At 41.5% G+C, this 18660-nt stretch overlaps 1 protein-coding gene across 5 annotated transcripts in view; it reads right to left on the bottom strand.

The window, feature by feature from the left end:
• The window catches only part of USP33 (ubiquitin specific peptidase 33), a 60380-nt gene extending 48824 nt beyond the window's left edge, over positions 1-11556 (bottom strand). The window contains exons 1-2 of one of the 5 annotated variants that reach the window (XM_043460920.1): positions 11328-11554; positions 7624-7713 (exon numbers count right to left, since the gene is read on the bottom strand). The gene's annotated coding sequence lies outside the window, so the exon portion shown is untranslated. Of the gene's footprint in view, positions 1-7623; positions 7714-11327 lie in introns of those variants that run through there. The other 4 variants (XM_043460922.1, XM_043460921.1, XM_043460919.1 and 1 more) reach the window with 4 other exon arrangements.
• Positions 11557-18660: the final 7104 nt, after the last annotated feature.

Below are 18660 nucleotides of genomic sequence, written 5' to 3'. Positions count from 1 at the left end.
TGGCATCTGGTCCCATCACCTCATGGGAAATAGATGGGGAAACAGTGTCAGACTTTATTTTGGGGGGCTTCAAAATCACTGCAGATGGTGACTGAAGCCATGAAATTAAAAGACGCTTGCTCCTTGGAAGGAAAGTTATGACCAACCTAGACAGCATATTAAAAAGCAGAGACATTACTTTGCCAACAAAGGTCCATCTAGTCAAGGCTATGGTTTTTCCAGTAGTCATGTATGGATGTGAGAGTTGGACTATAAAGAAAGCTGAGCGCCGAAGAATGGATGCTTTTGAACTGTGGTGCTGGAGAAGACTTTTGAGAGTCCTATGGACTGCAAGGAGATCCAACCAGTCCATCCTAAAGGAGATCAGTCCTGGGTGTTCATTGGAAGGACTGATGTTGAAGCTGAAACTCCAATACTTTGGCTACCTCATGCGAAGAGTTGACTCACTGGAAAAGACCCTGATGTTGGGAAAGATTGGGGGCAGGAGGAGAAGGGGAAAACAGAGGATGAGATGGCTGGATGGCATCACCGACTTGATGGACATGGGTTTCGGCAGACTCCAGGAGTTGGTGATGGACAGGGAGGCCTGGTGTGCTGTGATTCATGGGTCAAAAGAGTTGGACACGACTGAACAACTGAACTGAATTGAACTGAATGAGAATTAATACATGTAAAAAAAAAAAAAAGCTAACCATTTGTATCAAGGCTATTTAGTATTCTCTATAATTAAAGACAACACTATCAAAATAGAAGGCCCTTCATATTCTAGTTATTCAGCTTTACTTAATTCACTATGGTAACAAAATCATTCTTTTTTCCTTCTGTTGATAAAGAACATTGAGAGTAGGGCATTCAGATAAAGGAGGGTAAGGCAACGGGAGTCATCAGCTACTTCAATTTCCTCTAAAAGTGTACACCAAAAGAAAGAAGGCATGCATGCTTTCATTCTGGTCTGAAAGTTTGTTCAAGGAAGATAGGAACTAGACATTAAAAAAGACAAGCAACATGAAAGCAGTAAAAACAAAAACTACATGAAAAAGCTATTTGTTCAGTCTACAAATGTAGAACCCACAAAACTCTAAGACTCCTTTAGAAGCTGTGGATCAAAGGTTGGGAATCACTACAGAGCAAAAAAAAAAAAAAAAAAAAAAAATCAAGCTTTACGTGGAAATTAAAGCTTTCCATAATTTGACCTCAATGTGCAATCTTTATCAGGCAACTTTTCCCTCTTTCTACCATATCTAGACAATCTGAAATCTCCTCAGTCATAAAGATGGGAACAACAACAACTGAAAAATCTTCTAGACTGAAATGACAGCATTCATTCTGCATGATGTACAGCTTTGGCAGGGACTCAACTGCTCATCCAGATTTAAAACTGTTTCTGAAGATACTACTATTAAGGCTGCTGCTGCTGCTGCTAAGTCGCTTCAGTCGTGTCTGACTCTGTACGACCCCACAGATGGCAGCCCACCAGGCTCCGCCGTCCCTGGGATTCTCCAGGCAAGAACACTGGAGTGGGTCGCCATTTCCTTCTCCAATGCGTGAAAGTGAAAAGTGAAAGTGAAGTTGCTCAATAGTGTCTGACTCTTAGCGACCCCATGGACTTCAGCCCACCAGGCTCCTCCATCCATGGGATTTTCCAGGCAAGAGTACTGGAGTGGGGTGCCATTGCCTTCTCTGATTTTTAAGGCAGTGGGGGATATTTTAGCAGTACGATCTCCCAGGTTTCAGGCCCCAAATTCTAACCTGGTCATCCTACTAACAGAACAGTAGACATTCAAATTTTAATATGGAAAGGCATAGGGGCCAGTGTTATTAATATTTGTTATACATCAGACATATTAATAGTTGATAGCCTAAGGAGAATCTTTTAATATTGAAGAACTGCCTGTAATCCATTATCTAGCCTATTCCAAGAGCATGGCGTCTGGTCCCATCACTTCAAAGCAAAGAGATGGGGAAAAAGTGGCAAATTTTATTTTGGGGGCTCCAAAATCACTGTGGACAGACTGCAGACACAAAATTAAAAGACACTTACTCCTTGGAAGAAAAGGTATGAATAACGTAGTGTGTGTGCACTTAGTTACTCAAGTCATGTCCAACTCTTTGTGACCTCATGGACTATAGCCCACCAGGATCCTCTGTGCATGGGGATTCTCCAGGCAAGAATACTAGAGTGGGCTGCCATGCTCTCCTCCAGGGAATCTCTCCAACCCAGGGATTAAACCCAGGTCTCCCACATTGCAGGTGAATTCTATACCATCTGAGCCACCAGGGAAGCCATGACAAACCTAGACAGCATATTAAAGAGCAGAGACATCCTTTTGTTCACTAAGATCCATATAGTCAAAGCTATTGTTTTTCTAGTAGCCATGTAAGTGTAAGGGTTGGACCACAAAGAAGGCTGAGCACCAACGAATTGATGCTTTCAAACTGTAATGTTGGAGAATACTCTTGAGAGTTCCTTAGACAGCAAGGAGATCAATCCAGTCAATCCTAAAGGAATCAACCTTGAATATTCACTGGGAAAACTGATACTGAAGCTGAAGCTCTAATACTTTGGCCCCCTGATGCAAAGAGCCAACTCTGGAAAAGACCCCAAGGCTGGGAAAGATTGAAGGCAGGAGGAGAAGGGCGACAGAGGATGAGACGGTTGGATGGCATCACCGACTCAATGGATACAAGTTTGAGCAAACTACCGGAGATAGTGAAGGACAGGGAAGCCTGGTGTGCTGCAGTCCATGGGGTTACAAAGAACTGGACACAACTTAGCTACTGAATATCAAGTCTATTCTAAAATGTAAAGCTATTTATAAAGAATCAGAGTCAAGAAACTGTGAGAAAAAAATTTATGTCAGGAGAACTAGTTGCTAATTCATTAGCTACACAGAAGATTAATATGAATCCAGAAGAAAGTCTGTAACAGCAGATGGCAGAACTCATCAATATTTTTAACAAAAATATGGATAAAGACACGGAAGGCAGGCTAGTGAAATCTAATTATAAAAATAATTTTACAAAAAAAAAGTTTATTTCAGAAAAGTGAGCTAAAATTAACAAGGATGGATAAAATATTCTATATTGGGATTCAAAGAGTCTACTGTCTAAAGTAAGGCCAGAAAAGGGTTTCAAGTATTTAGATTCTAGATGCGACAGAAGATGAATGAAACAACAGTATAGTTCTTGCTCAATTTATCAATAGAACAATAGGTTTCAGAACAAAAAGAGTAGTCAGTTTTATTGTACTCATAAACTAAGATTATATCTCCAATGGATTATTTATGACGAATACTAAAAGCTACAGAATACAAATGCCTTCCACAGTCTTAAATAATATGAAAATTGTATCATGATAAGACAACACTATGGCTAAAAGTAAAGCTGCCAAAGCAAGCCTAATTAAGGGCCTGGCTCATATCCAAGCTCCACTATGTCCTAGGTTTGTGAGAAGTGTTAAGTCACTTCTCTGTTCCTCAGTTCCCTCATCCATAAAACTGACATAATTACAAAAGTCTACCGTGTGGAGTTGTGGGTATAACATATATGTTAACATATAGTGATATAAATTACTTGGAACAGAGTGACAGTAAGCACTCAATAAATGCTAGCTATTTATCAGGAAAAACCGCAAGTATGAATAGTTAGACAGCAGAAGGCAAAGGCTGGAGGACTAGAGGGGAGTTCCTGGAGGTCCAGTGATAAGGACGCAGCACTTTCAGTGCCTAGGTCTTGGTTCAATCCCTGGCTGGGGATCAAAGATCCAGCAAGCCACACCATATGCCAACACTCCCCAACCAAAAAAGTCCTGGCAAGTAGGATGTTCCCCATCATTGTTACACAAAGAGGCTGAAAACCCAACCGTTAGGTGTTTCAAAGGACAGCATTTTGGCCCAAAATCAGTTCTAATATTCTCTGACTACAGAAAAATTGATTTGTCTGTCAGTTTCAGCCTACATAACTGTTTCATTACTACAACTAATCTGATTAGTTCAACTGTACTATTTTAAATATTAGGTTTAAAAATTATTTCAACAGCAATTAAGCTAATAGCTAATTTTTCCATATTTACAACAGAAGAAAACTGCTACCCAACAAAAGCAAACCAAAAATATTGACAATGGAAGTATAGGTGAAAAGAGTACAATAATAAGCAGAAAGGTTTGGGTTTATTCTAAATCAGTCCATAATACGTGTTTGTGGATACTTTTAATTTATAAAATCTGCTGTTGAGGACTTAGTTTTAAGAATTGTTTCCTGTCCTTTAAACAAATATTCTAGCAAACATACTCTTTAAAATCTTCGCACAGATCTCACAGTGTTATAAGTCTTTCCTCAATCACTCTTAATTTTCCTTCAAACCATAAAGCAGAAAAAGAAATTTAGTATTAATCTAATTTTCCTGTTCCGGGTGCGAGTGGTAAAGAATCTGCCTGCCAAAGCAGGAGATGCAAGAGACACCAGTTCGATCCCTGGGTCAGGAATATCCCCTAGAGAAAGACATGGCAACCCACTCCTGTGGGTTCTTGCCTGGAAAATTCCACAGAGGAGCCTGGTAGGCTACAGTCCTTGGGGTCAAGGATGAGTGGGGTCAGGAGCTAAAGCACAGGTGGAGGGTGGCCCTTAGAGTGAAGGTAAACAATACATCCTCAGCAACAGGAGGGGAGGTGGAGGATGTGGAGACCTTTTGGTATGTGGTGGTGGTGGTGGTGTGCATGTGTGGAAGTTCTGCTCTAATTTCTTTTATTTTCTCCATTAGGTAGGAAAGCAAGGTATCAGTTGGAAGTAAGAACTGGGAAAAGAGGTTTGAAGAAAGTGGAGAAGTTGTGAAAACAGATATCTTAGAGTGGAGCTGGGGAATTCAATGAACCAGGAAAATGTAGTTCTAGGCATCAGTTTCAGACACAAAAACGTGCGGAGGAATAAGACTATCCTCTCTAAATTAACATGACAGTTGCTTTTTAACTATGGTGTTGGAGAAGACTCTTGAAAGTCCCTTGGACTGCAAGGAGAGCCAAACAGTCCATCCTAAAGGAGATCAGTCCTGGGTGTTCATTGGTAGGACTGATGTTGAAGCTGAAACTCCAATACTTTAGCCACCTGATGTGAAGAGCTGACTCATTTGAAAAGACCGATACTGGGAAAGATTGAGGGGAGGAGGAGAAGGGGACAACAGATGATGAGACGGTTGGATGGTATCACCAACTCAACAGACATGAGTTTGGGTAAACTTCAGGAGTTGGTGATGGACAGGGAGGTCTGGTGTGCTACAGTTCATTGGGGTCGCAGAGTCAGACATGACTGAGTGACTGAACTAAGAGAACTATATAATCTCCTGATTTCTCCACTTGCAATCTATCTGTTCTAGAACCTTATCTTACTTAACACTGCCGCAGTAAATCACCCAAACTGCATAGCTCTAATCTAGCAATCTAGCTTTAAATAAAATTTCTTAGTTGAGATGTATAAACATCAATCAGCATTTGCCATAAAGAAAAAAAAACTGTCAAATAATCGCAAAGTATAGTCAACCGTAACCTAATCTAGTTGAAATAATTGTGACAAACACTAGGAGGAGGAGGAAGAGAGAGGAAGAGAAATGGAGAACAAAAATGAATGAGTAAAAGAGCTCTAACAGAAGCAAAAACCAGCTGACGGTAAATTCCACCTTAAGTCACTTCTGACTTAAGCAAGATGGAAAGGTAATTAAATTAACAGACTATCAACATTATGGACTATTAACACGATATAACATTAAAACTACTTTAGAACATATAGAATCATAGAAAAACAAAGGCAACCGCCATATTCTCATTCTAAGAAATCTCGTTGATTTTTTGTCTTTATCAAAATACTGTTGATTATTTTTTAAAAAATCAAAATTTATTCATCTAAATAATGCCTCTGCTTAAAATATTAGCAATTCTTCCTTCAGGATTTTACAGGTAAAAACTGCAGGCAATTGTATTACTTTATGTCACATTTAGTCCCATATTTTCACCATATTGACATATTTCAGGAGTGTGCTAGCCCCAGGAACTTAGAGTTAATTTAACAAAGGCCTAATCAAGTATAGGTCAGGCACTACATATCTAGTTCGGGTGGCAGCACTGTTCAAATCTCCACCCTACCTGCCCTTTTGAATGATTAGTCATCTACACTCGACTTTATCAACACTCTCCAACACCCTGTAATTCTTTATGCTCCCGAAAAAACTAATTTGAATGTCAGTGGCCTGTCAGTTCAGTTCAGTTCAGTCGCTCAGTCTTGTCCGACTCTTTGCGACCCCATGAATCGCACGCCAGGCCTCCCTGTCTATCACCAACTCCCGGAGTTTACTCAAACTCATTTCCATTGAGTCGGTGATGCCATCCAGCCATCTCATCCTCTGTCGTCCCCTTCTCCTCCTGCCCCCAATCCCTCCCAGCATCAGGGTCTTTTCCAATGAGTCAGCTCTTTGCATCAGGTGGCCAAAGTAGTGGAGTTTCAGCTTCAGCATCAGTCCTTCCAATGAACACCCAGGACTGATCTTTAGGATGGACTGTTTGGCTCTCCTTGCAGTCCAAGGGACTCTCAAGAGTCTTCTCCAACACCACAGTTCAAAAGCATCAATTTTTCGGCACTCAGCTTTCCTCACAGTCCAACTCTCACATCCATACATGACCACTAGAAAAACCATAGCCTTGACCAGACAGACCTTTGTTGGCAAAGTAATGTCTCTGCTTTTTAATACGCTATCTAGGTTGGTCATAACTTGCCTTCCAAGGAGTAAGCGTCTTTTAATTTCATGGCTGCAGTCACCATCTGCAGTGATTTTGAAGCCCCAAAAAATAAAGCCTGACACTGTTTCCACTGTCTTGCCATCTATTTCCCATGAAGTGATGGGACCAGATGCCATGATCTTAGTTTTCTGAATGTTGAGCTTTAAGACAACTTTTTCACTCTCCTCTTCCACCTTCATCAAGAGGCTTTTTAGTTCCTCTTCACTTTCTGCCATAAGGGTGGTGTCATCTGCATATCTGAGGTTATTGATATTTCTGCCGGCAATCTTGATTCCAGCTTGTGCTTCTTCCAGCCCAGCGTTTCTCATGATGTACTCTGCATATAAGTTAAATAAGCAGGGTGACAACATACAGTCTTGATATGCTCCTTTTCCTATTTGGAACCAGTCTTTTGTTCCATGGCCAGTTCTAACTGCATACAGATTTCTCAACAGGCAGGTCAGGTGGTCTGGTATTCCCATCTCCTTCAGAATTTTCCACAGTTTATTGTGATCCACACAGTCGAAGGCTTTGGCATAGTCAATAAAGCAGAAATAGATGTTTTTCTGAACTCTCTTGCTTTTTCGATGATCCAGCAGATATTGGCAATTTGATCTCTGTCAATCCTCCTCAATCACAAGTTATCTAACTCTTAAACCTCAGTGCCTTTTTAGAGTACCTCTTCATGTTCTATATTCTATCAGTTACCAAATTCTACCACTTACTTCTCTGATCACTTCTCAACTCACATTTCTTCTAGGTCTCCACCTAAATTGAGGCTTTCATTTCACATCTGGATTATTTAATGACAATGCCTATTGACAGACACTGTTGACATCTGGCCCCCATCCCATCAGCTCACCTTGAGCTGGCACAGAGTATTCTGCTGGCTTCCCAACTTCAACACTTCTCTGCTTGTAAGTTCTCCAGCCAAACAGGAGCTTGCCCGGCCCTAGCCAAGGCAACAGAGGGACAAACTCAATCAGTGAGGCCTGGGAATAGGCAGAAAAACTCCCCAGCTACCTTTCATTTGCAAGGACAATTCTGAGGCAGTTCTACAAAAATTTCCACAGGATTAAACCCCCAGTTGCCCATCACTGGCTTTTTCCCCTTTCCTGACTCTTTACCCTTATGCTTCCTGGCATCTCACCTACATTCACGTTATATCCAGGTCTGCTTTCAAGATAGCACTTCAGAGGAACTAGAAGGGTCACAAAAGTGACACTATCAAGATCTTGCTCAGCCTAAAGCTGCCCAAGTGTTCTCTTGGTCTCAATCCTCTCCCAAATCACAGCTTATTCTGTGGATCACATACTGTGTGTGTGTGTTAAGTCACTTCAGTCGAGTCTGACTCTTTGTGACCCTATGGACTGTAGCCCACCAGGTTCCTCTGTCCATGGGATTTTCCGGGCAGAAATACTGGACTTGGTTGCCGTGCCCTCATCCAGGGATCGAACCTTCATCTCTTATGTCTCCTGCATTGGCAGGGTTTTTTTTTTTTTTACCACTAGCACCACCAGGGCGGAGAAGGCAATGGCACCCCATTCCAGTACTCTTGCCTGGAAAACCCCATGGACGGAGGAGTCTGGTGGGCTGCAGTCCATGGGGTCGCTAAGAGTTGGACAAGACTGAACAACTTCACTTTCACTTTTCACTTTCATGCATTGGAGAAGGAAATGGCAACCCACTCCAGTGTTCTTGCCTGGAGAATCCCAGGGACAGGGGAGCCTGGTGGGCTGCCATCTATATGGGGTTGCAGAGTCGGACAGGACTGAAGCAACGTAGCAGCAGCAGCAGCAGCAGCACCTGGGAAGCCTGAATCACATACTTCTTCTAACAAAACATCTTCAATGAAGGCTTTCAAAATTTTTTCATCTCTTACTACTAGCTTATATAAACCATAACTTATGATCAGCCAAATTGCTCTACTGATCCTTTCTCAAATATAAGTTGTACGTTCCCAGGAACGCGATAATCTGTTCACTAGAAATGTCCTCCTGTTGAAAATCCTGCAAAGTTCACAGATGTCAAATATCATCTCTATCAAGATTCAATCACAAGTATGTCTTCCTCACCTAAATTCCTGATTATAATACCATAGCATGATTATATGATTATAATACCATAGATACCTGATTATAATACCATATACAATCTTACCACAGTTGTATAAAAAATTACCCAAGCCTGACTACAAATCTGACTCTAAGGGCTGAAACCATGTTTCACTTTTTGTATTTTCCAGAGGGTTTTCCCTGATAGACCCACAGAATCTGACCTACTTGGCATTCTAAAATAACTTTTGAAAAGAACAGTTATTTTGACATATGCATTGTCTCTTAAGTATCAGTTCTCCTGATATACACACACTCACACACGCACACTATATTGTACAAAATTCATTCTTTTTATAGACAAACCAACTGTATTCATCTCATTCTCTTTTCAACTACTTATCAAAATGCTCCTGAAATTGCATGCAGACTTTAAAAAAAAAATGTTTAAAAACTACATGAGGGACTTCACTGTGGTCCAGTGGTTAAGACTCCAAGTTCTAATGCAGGGGGCCTGAGTCTGATCTCTGGTCAGGCAACTAGATGCCACATGCCACAACTAAGACCCAGCATAGCCAAATTAAAAAAAAAAAAAGTCAAACAAAAAATCTACACCAAAAAAAGCTGCTATTTATTCCTTTATTTTTAAGAAATGACTACATTTCACATTTCTCACCAAAAATCTTTCATCATTTATGCTCTTCATTTCCTTTAAGAGTCCACAGTCTGTCACGTTATAGTTCACAGTGCTCCAAAATCTAGCTGAATTCCAATTTATACCAAAGGTTATTTCAGCAAGATTATTTCAGGCTTTAGAGAAATTCTAATCCTTACACAATCTCAAAATGTCTCTGTTGTGGGAAAAGGCTTTACTTCTTGGCATTCCTAACTCAGAGAACAGGCATGAGGATCAAATAAGACTGTACATTTGAAAAGTCACTGAAAATTATAACAGCAATACATAAATGTTAAAATTATCTCAATGTTGCATTTCAAATGATTAAAATAATTTATCTACTACAATCTAATGCCATTAAATGCATTTATGTTTTTGGTTACAAATAGGTTACAAAGAATCACAAAAGGGAGGGGGGATCGGGATGGGGAATACGTGTAACTCTATGGCTGATTCATATCAATGTATGACAAAACCCACTGAAATGTTGTGAAGTAATTAGCCTCCAACTAAAAAAAAAAAAAAAAAAGAATCACAAAAGACAAAAAAGTGAAAGTTGGTTCTAAACCAGATAAAAAATAAGAAGCAATCTTAAGCAGACTATCTCTCCTGCAATAGGAGCATGAGAGGCAAGAGGTCAAATAATTTATTTCTGGGATATTTCTTGTACTGTCCATTTTTTTCAATCCTGCCAAAGTAAAATAACATAAAGCCCCTGGTGTAGTACAATTTATTCCTATTACTTTTTCTTAAGATTAGCATTGTCTTTCAATAAGATTCCCATTTTCCCCCATGTTTATATTAACAGCATGAATCCACTAACAATATTCATATTATGTTCAGACCAAATAGCTGATTATTTGCTTTGGTCAGACCTTCTGCTTCAACCAGAAACGAACTAGGACAGCCTCATTATTTTTTGAAACAAATTTTCCTTAAAAGAAAAATAATTTGATCAAACTAAAAAATTCTACAATTCTGTACATCTATTAAGCAAGAAGTCTGGAGATCCTTGTGGTAAAATTTAGCGTCAGTTTAGAGCCTACGCGCCTGCCGGTGTTGTCACCACTGTCCCAATTTTCCTGGCCTTATATTGATATGAAAACGTAAACCCTAAAAATACTTGAGTGTAAAGCACCAGAGTCATCCAACAATCATTCAAAAGAAGAGCATTTTATAGTAGGTAAACATGTTAAGAGTAAAGATCTGGGAAAGCACACACCATGGAAACTGACTCAAACAAAAGCTGCGGAAGGACAGACCGCAGGGGCTACCGTAACCTCTGAAAACAGTCGGGATTAAATATTCATCGAAGAAAAATTCCAGGGACGACGCCGCCTAGGTTTTCCCGCTGACAACAAAGAATATCGGGGCCCCTGGGGCTGCACAAATGGGTCCGATCACCCCAACTGCGCCGCAAAGCGAAACCAGAACCCCGGAGCCAGCGCGCTGCGGGGCTTCCAGTCTTCGGCGCCCAACGTGCGGGGCTGGCAAGCTGGAATGCGGACCGAGGAAAGGAGCGGAGACCCTCTCAGGGACTCGCCTGACCACTCCTGCCTCCCAGGGAAGCGCACCCTGGGAACCCCTCCTCAAACCTACGACTGACTCGCGTCCTCCGCCGACCCCTACCGCGGCGGCCACCAATCATGAGCGCAGAGCCCTGGAGGGGGCCTAGGCCTTCTATCCACCCGCGCGCTCACCACCATCCGGAATCAAGAAAAGGAGGCCGCTACAGCAGCCACAGCCCCGGTGCGCGGCAGCGAGAACACAGATCCGCCCCTGGCTGCAGGCGGGCGCCCTTCGGCCCCGCGCCCCTCCCAGCAGCGTCGCGCTCACCTCCACGGCCTTCCCTACGGGCCCCGCCAGCGCGGCCAACGGTGGCCTGCGGCCGCACCTTCACCAACTCCTCTTTTCTTCTCCTGACCTAGGAGACGGGAGGCTTCGCGTCCTGCGCGCCGGAAAACAGCTCTGCAGCTTAGCCCGCGGGCTCCCCGCCTCCCGCACCCGCCACTTCCCGCAGCAGCTGCCGCTCCTTCCGGTGTGTCCGCCGTCGCCGCAGGCGTCTGGGGAGTTGCGGGAGGGCGGGGAGGGGCGGGGCTGCGAGGAGAGCCCGCCCCGGCTCCGGGGCGTGGCCGCGGCGGCCGGGTCCAGGTGCGGAGAGCCAGGCTGCTGTCCCCGCTGAGACTTCCTAAGGAGCTAACGGCTCGGGGAGCAATTTTAGATTTGGGACACTTCGTTTCTACACGAGTTCTCGCCCTCTTGTATAGTCACACTAGGACCATTAACAGGTCTGTCTCGATGCATTACAGAATTTGCGTTTAGGCTGCCCACTAAAGGGGCAAAGAAATACCAGTTTACTTAGTTCAACACTTTTTCCTTCCTCTCTTTCTTCTTCCATCATCTTGGGACCTAGGCTCTGATAGTCATTGTGTTTCTTTTTCCACATCTACAAAGTAGAAATTCATCTCTCCCATTTTCCCTTAGGCCAAAATCAAGATCAGATCAAATATTTATTGAAACCTTAGTATCTGCTTAGTGACTAAAGCATTTAAAGAGATCTGCCAAAAAAAAAAAACAGAGAGAGAGAGAGATCTGCCTTCTATTAATAATTTATGGACCTGTTAAAATCCATTCAATTGATTAATATGCAAACAAAACAGTTAATATTAATTGCTCCAATTGTCAATTTCAACGTGTCTGTTTATCTCTAACTTTTTGGCCTCCAAAATGGGAGCTTGTACTCAAGTGTTATGTAAGATGATCAATCTCCGTCAGGAACAAATAGAGAATATGGGAGCTTCTAATTCTATTCATATGATAAAAATGAAAGAAATGAACTTTTGCCGTCTTCCTATGTAGGGACTGACACCGAGTCCTCAGTTTGCACCACAACCTATCCTGGGTTAACTGACTGTCAGCATATTTCAAAATATTGCAGTTTACATACTGGAAGATGTCAGCAATGTATTTAATTTTTATTTCATGAAACCATTGTTTCCCTGATACCTTGTAGCAAAGTACTATCTGACAAAAGGAGAGTTTTATACGTTTATTTGAAAAAAGACAAGTGTTTTTTACGTTTTAAAATTTTATGAACCTTTCTGGTGATAAGTGGCTGTTATTAGCAATGCTAATAACAAAACAACTTTTTAATGTATACATTTCCCTATGGTCCTAGAGTAAAAGCTGTGTTTCAAAAATGAGTGAGAACTGCTTTTTGAAAGAAACTTGTGCAATGAAGAGAGCATTTTGAAAAAGGAGGTTTGAAACTGTTTCCATTATTAAGTAACACTGCTGGCAAAAAATTGTCACCTATAAAAAAGTCATCTCTGCATCAAAAGACACTATAAAGAGATGAAAAAGTTAAGTCAGCAAGTAGGACAAGATATTTGAAATATGTATCAATGTAACTAATAAAGAGCTCATATATAAATGTGTATATACATATATATATTTCCATGAATCATTAAGACACTAAATAGACAAAAGGCAAAAGTCATTGCTCCAAAAATTCCTGCGTTGAAATGTATCAGTTATATTATGTTATTGCAGAGTTCAAGCAAATTTAGCTCAGATCCAAAGTCTTCCCACCAACCTGCTTAGTAATCAACATCCTCTTTTCCTCTTTGACTTATCTGTCCTGCAGGAATTCTAGGGCAAAGGGAAAACAAATGATGTGACTTTTCAAGGTAGGTGTGACTCATTGCCTAGATGACAACAGGCAAGTGCCTTTCATTTGGACACCAGGTCAAGTCCTTGCTATGGATGTCCTTAAAAATCAAGCAAATTCACACTGACAATGCAGTAGCTCTCCCACTTTTAACTTTCATGGATTCCCACCCTTCCTGCCAACCCCTGGTTTACATTTATCCTTTTATCCCTTTATAGCTAAGGCTTCCCTGATGGCTCAGAGGTTAAAGTGTCTGCCTGCAATGTGGGAGACCTGGGTTTGATCCCTGGATCGGGAAGATCCCCTGGAGAAGGAAATGGCAACCCACTCCAGTATTCTTGCCTGGAGAATCTCATGGATGGAGGAGCTTGGTTTACATTTATCCTTTTATCCCTTTATATCTAGAATCCTTAATTCCTTACTTTTCTTCGAACTATGCCTCAACAATAGGCTATAAGGAAGGATGCTGTCACCGGGAAATCTATCAACTCCCTCTCAGGCAGGAGAGATTATACTTCCCATAGAGTGGACACCCAGCTGAATCACATTAATTCTGGCACAGAACTCTGGAAGTACCACTTGTGTCCAACGTGATGTGAACTGTACACCTTGAAGTCATGCATCAGGCCAGATAGTGAAGGCTCTCCAAATAGGGATAGGGGTGGGGCAGAGGGCAGGTAATGAACATCAAAACAAATACCTTCTCATTTTTGCAACTAAGGGCAAGTAAAATAGCAAAGCACAAAACAAACATTTCAATCCTCCTGTACTTGAGACTGAAAAAGCCTTTACAAATGCTGTTCCCTCAGATACACTTGTATCAGATATAATTTGACCAGACACTCCGAACTCCAATCCCTCATTTACCTAACTCCTACCTAGATGTTCTCCGTTTAAAGTAGCACTCTTGAGAACTCCCCAGGTGGTTCAAGTAGTTAAGAATCTGCCTTGCAATGCAGGGGACTCAGGTTCAATTCCTGGTCAGGGAGCTAAGGTCCCACCTGCCGCAGAGCAACTTAGACTGATGCACCACAACTGGAGAGTCCGTGGGCCGCAACGAAAGATCCCATGTTCCGCTAAGATCTGACACAGCTGAATAAACAAACAAACATTAAAGAAAAACAAAGTAACACTCCTAAAACAAATAAATAAAGTAGCACTCTTCACTCCATTATTTCTCATTTTAGTATCGCATTTGTTTCCTTCAGAGAATTTATTATGAATTTGAATTATTTTAAGATTTTTGTGTGCATTTAATTCTTTGCCTATTTTCTCTGAACTGTACGTACTTCTCTCTTGTTCTCAATATTCTCAGAGATTAGTACTGAAGGACACAAACCTTTGTTGGCTTTCAACTGGGGGCAGTTGACATCGGCCCCCTGGTGGATATTTGGCAACATCCTTGAAGGGGAGTAGAGAAAAACAGAAACATTCCTTTGCATTGACCTGACAAGGGAGTCCAAAATGTTACTAGTGACACTGTTGAGAAACCCTGTTTAAACTAAAACTGACGCTCTAGAATACGTCTTTGGTTATAAGTGACAGGTAAGATAAGGTAAATAGTTGCTCAGTGGTGTCCGACTCTGCAACCCCATGGACTATACCCCCTCCCCCACCCCCAGGCTCCTCTGTTCATAGAATTCTCCAGGCAAGGATGCTGGAGTGGGTAGCCATTCCCTTGTCTAGGAGATCTTCCTGACCCAAGGATCAAACCACAGTCTTCAGCATTACAGGCAGATTCTTTACCATCTGAGCTACTAGAAAGCCCCAATAAGTGACAGAAATCTAATTAAATCATGGTTCCTAATTTGAAGAACACACTGGATTTGGAAGGGATCAAGCAGAAAACAATTTTGTTCTCTCTCATTATTCTCCCTGAATGACTGTAAGGATCCCTCCCTATTCCTCAGACAAAATCTTAGTCAAAGCCTTTAGTTTTTTCCCTGGAGTTACGAAATCTTTAACATTCATTTTTTTGAGTTTGCTATCTTACAGGGTTGTTGTTGTTTTTTTTTTTGTTTTTTTTTTTTTGGCCATGCCACACAGCTTGTGAGATCTTTGTTCCCCAACCAGCGTGACAAAACTCTCTTAGCCTTTTCCCTGCTTCATTTTGTACTTCAAGGCCAAACTTGCCTGTTATTCTGAGTATCTTTTGACTTCCTACTTTTCCATTCCAATCCCCTATGATGAAAAGGACATCTTTTTTGGGTGTGAGTTCTAGAAGGTCTTATAGGTCTTCACAGAACCAGTGAACTTCAGGTACTTCAGCATCAATGATTGGGCTATAGAGTTAGATAACAATAATGTTGAATAATTTGCCTTAGAAACGAACTGAGATCATTTTGTTATTTTTGAGGTTACATCCAAGTATTGCATTTTGAACTCTTGTTGACTATGAAGGCTATTTTTCTTCTAAGGGATTCTTGCCCACAGTAGCAGATATTATGGTAATCTGAGTTAAATTCTCCCATTCCCATCCATTTTAGTTCACTGATTCCTAGGATATCTATGTCCAATCTTGCCATCTCCTGCTTGCCATGTCCAATTTACCTTGATTCATGGACCTAACATTCCAGTTCCTATGCAGCAATGGACTTTATTTCATCATCAGACACATCCATAACTGAATGTTGTTTCTGCTTTTGCCCAGCCACTTCATTTTTTATGGAGTTATTAGTAATTGCCCTCTGCTCTTCCCCAGTAGCGTACTGGACACCTTCTGATCTGAGAGGCTCAGCTTCTGGTATGGTGTCTTTTTGCCTTTTCATACTGTTCTCGGGGTTCTCAAGGCAAGAATACTGGAATAACTTGGCATTTCCTCCTGCCATTTCCTTCTTAAAGAGATGAGAATACCAGATCACCTTACTAGTCTCCTGAGAAACCTGTATGCAGGTCAAGAAGCAACAGAACCAGACATGGAACAACTGACTGGTTCAAAATTGGGAAAGGAGTATGACAAGGCTGCCTGCTTTTATAACTTATATGCAGAGTACATCAAGCAAAATGCTAGGCTGAATGAATCACAAGCTGGAATCAAGATTGCCAGGAGAACTATTAACAACCTTAGATATGCAGAAGATACTACTCTAATGACAGATTGTGAAGAGGTACTAAAGAGCCTCTTGAAGCAGATGAAAGAGAAGAATGAAAAAGCTGGCTTGAAACTCAGTATTAAAAAAAAAAAAATTAAGATCATGGCATCTGATCCCATCACTTCATGGCAAACAGAAGGGGAAAAAGTGGAAGCAGTGACAGATTTTATTTTCTTGGACTCCAAAATCACTGCAGGAGATGACTGCAGCCTTGAAATTAAAAGATGCCTACTCCTTGGAAGGAAAACTATGACAAACCTAGACAGTATGTTAAAAAGCAGAGACATCACTTTGTTGACAAAGGCCCATATAGTTAAAGATATGGTTTTTCCAGTAGTCGTGTACAGATGTGAGAGTTGAACCATAAAAAAGGCTGAACACCAAAGAATTGATGCTTTTGAATGGTGGTGCTGGAGAAGACTCTTGAGAGTTCCTTAGACAGCAAGGAGATCAAACCAATCAATCCTAAAAGAAATCAACCCTGAATTTCATTGGAAGGACAGATGCTGAAGCTGAAGCTGTAATACTTTGGTCACCTGATACAAAGAGCTGACTCATTGAAAAAGACCTTGATGCTGGGAAAGATTGGAGGTTAAAGGAGAAAGGGGTGGCAGAGGATGAGATGGTTAACTGGCATCACTGACTCAGAGGACATGAATTGAAATAAACTCAGAGAGATGGTAGAGGACAGAGGATCCTGGCTTGCTGCAGTCCATGGAGTTGCAAAGAGTCAGACCTGACTTAGTGACTGAAAAACAATTTCCCCAACCAGGTATTGAATGATGACCCTTGGCAGTGAAAATACAGATTCCTAACCAGTGGACCACCCAACAGATGATGACATGGTTGGATGGCCTCTCTGACTCCATGGACATGAGTTTGAGTAAACTCCTGGAGTTGGTGATGGACAGGAAGGCCTGGCGTGCTGCAGTCCATGGGGTTGCAAAGAGTTGGACATGACTGAGCAACTGAACTGAAACTGACTGAACCAGTGGACCACCAGGGATTACCCTTCATCTTACTGTTCTAAGAGCAGAGATTTTAGTTTAAAAAAATCCCAAATTGGGTCTTCCCTGGTAGTCCAGTGAGTAAGACTCCAGGCTCCCAATATAGGGGGCCTGGGTTCAATCCTTGGTCAGAGAACTAGATCCTACATGCATACTGTGACTAAGAGTCTGCAATGAAGATCCTGAGAAAGCCATAACTAAGACCCAGCACAGCCAAAATAAACAAATACATGAATATTTTTTAAAAATTTAACTCCCAAATAATGGGCTTATTGTCTTCACTTGGATTAAATGTATGCCTTGGCGCATTCAGCAAGTGCATAAAAGAGCAGAGTAGATCCAATGACAATTACATGGATGAATGGAATGGAAGTTTCCAAGAGAGAAAAGTAGGGGATCAGGTCAACCCAATATCACACACACACAAATTGATACTGGTTTAAAAGCTGAGGAAGAAAGTTTATGATGGGCCAGAGAATGGAGAATTTTTTAGGCACAGCTAATTTGGGAATTTGCAAGGGGTCAGTTTTACTGGTGCAGAGATTGAGGGCAGGGACAGACTACACATAGAAGGCAGGTCATGAATGATCATGTCAGTAAAGCAGACTTTCCTCTCTAAAGATCTGTGAAAAACTTTGAGAAAACCAACATGATGAGATTTACATATTGAATTACTTGGATAGTAATGATTAGCATAGATTAGAGATTGTTGCAGAATCTAGACAAAACAAAATAAGGGCCCAGCAGTGGAGATGACTGTGAGAGCTACTTAGGGGATAAAATCAGTAGATTTTGAACTGACTATATGGGGATGGAACCTCAGAAGCTTCCTCTGCAGAGTCTCTTCGTTTCTATTTTGATAGTTCCCTACTAAGCTTTTCTGAGTACCATACTTCTGAACACAACTCTTCCTAAAACACAAATCAAACCACATAACGCTTTAATGATTCCTTGTTGCCCCAGAGTTTTTTTTTTTTCTCCTCAAGGATCTATGATGAGAGGCGCAAATTGCCCAGGGTTTAACATCTAAGTATCTTTCACCTGTCTGAACAAGAGACTAGCTTTTCAAATCGTGTGCCCTAAGCACCAGCTTCTTTAATCCTACTCCCCCTTGGCTTTATTATTAGTCAAATTTACTCCTCCCATCTCATTTTTTGTTCACCAAATGTAACATCCTATCCTCAAACCATTCTAATCTACATCTCATTCTCCTAAAAGGCAAAACACTTGGTTGTGCCCCTCCTGTTTAGTGCCGCTTTCCTTAAGCCTAAACCCTTGGAATGCCCCTCTCTTTTTTCAAAAATCTTGGCTGCGCTGCATCTTCTCTGTAAAGTGCGGGCTCCTTGTTGCCGGGGTGCGGGCTTTCTCTAGCTGTGGCACCCAGGGGCTTCTTTCTAGTT

The sequence above is a fragment of the Cervus canadensis genome, chromosome 2 (genome assembly GCF_019320065.1).
Source record: "Cervus canadensis isolate Bull #8, Minnesota chromosome 2, ASM1932006v1, whole genome shotgun sequence".
Taxonomy (NCBI): Eukaryota; Metazoa; Chordata; class Mammalia; order Artiodactyla; family Cervidae; genus Cervus; species Cervus canadensis.
This window is presented reverse-complemented; position numbering and strand designations above follow the sequence as displayed.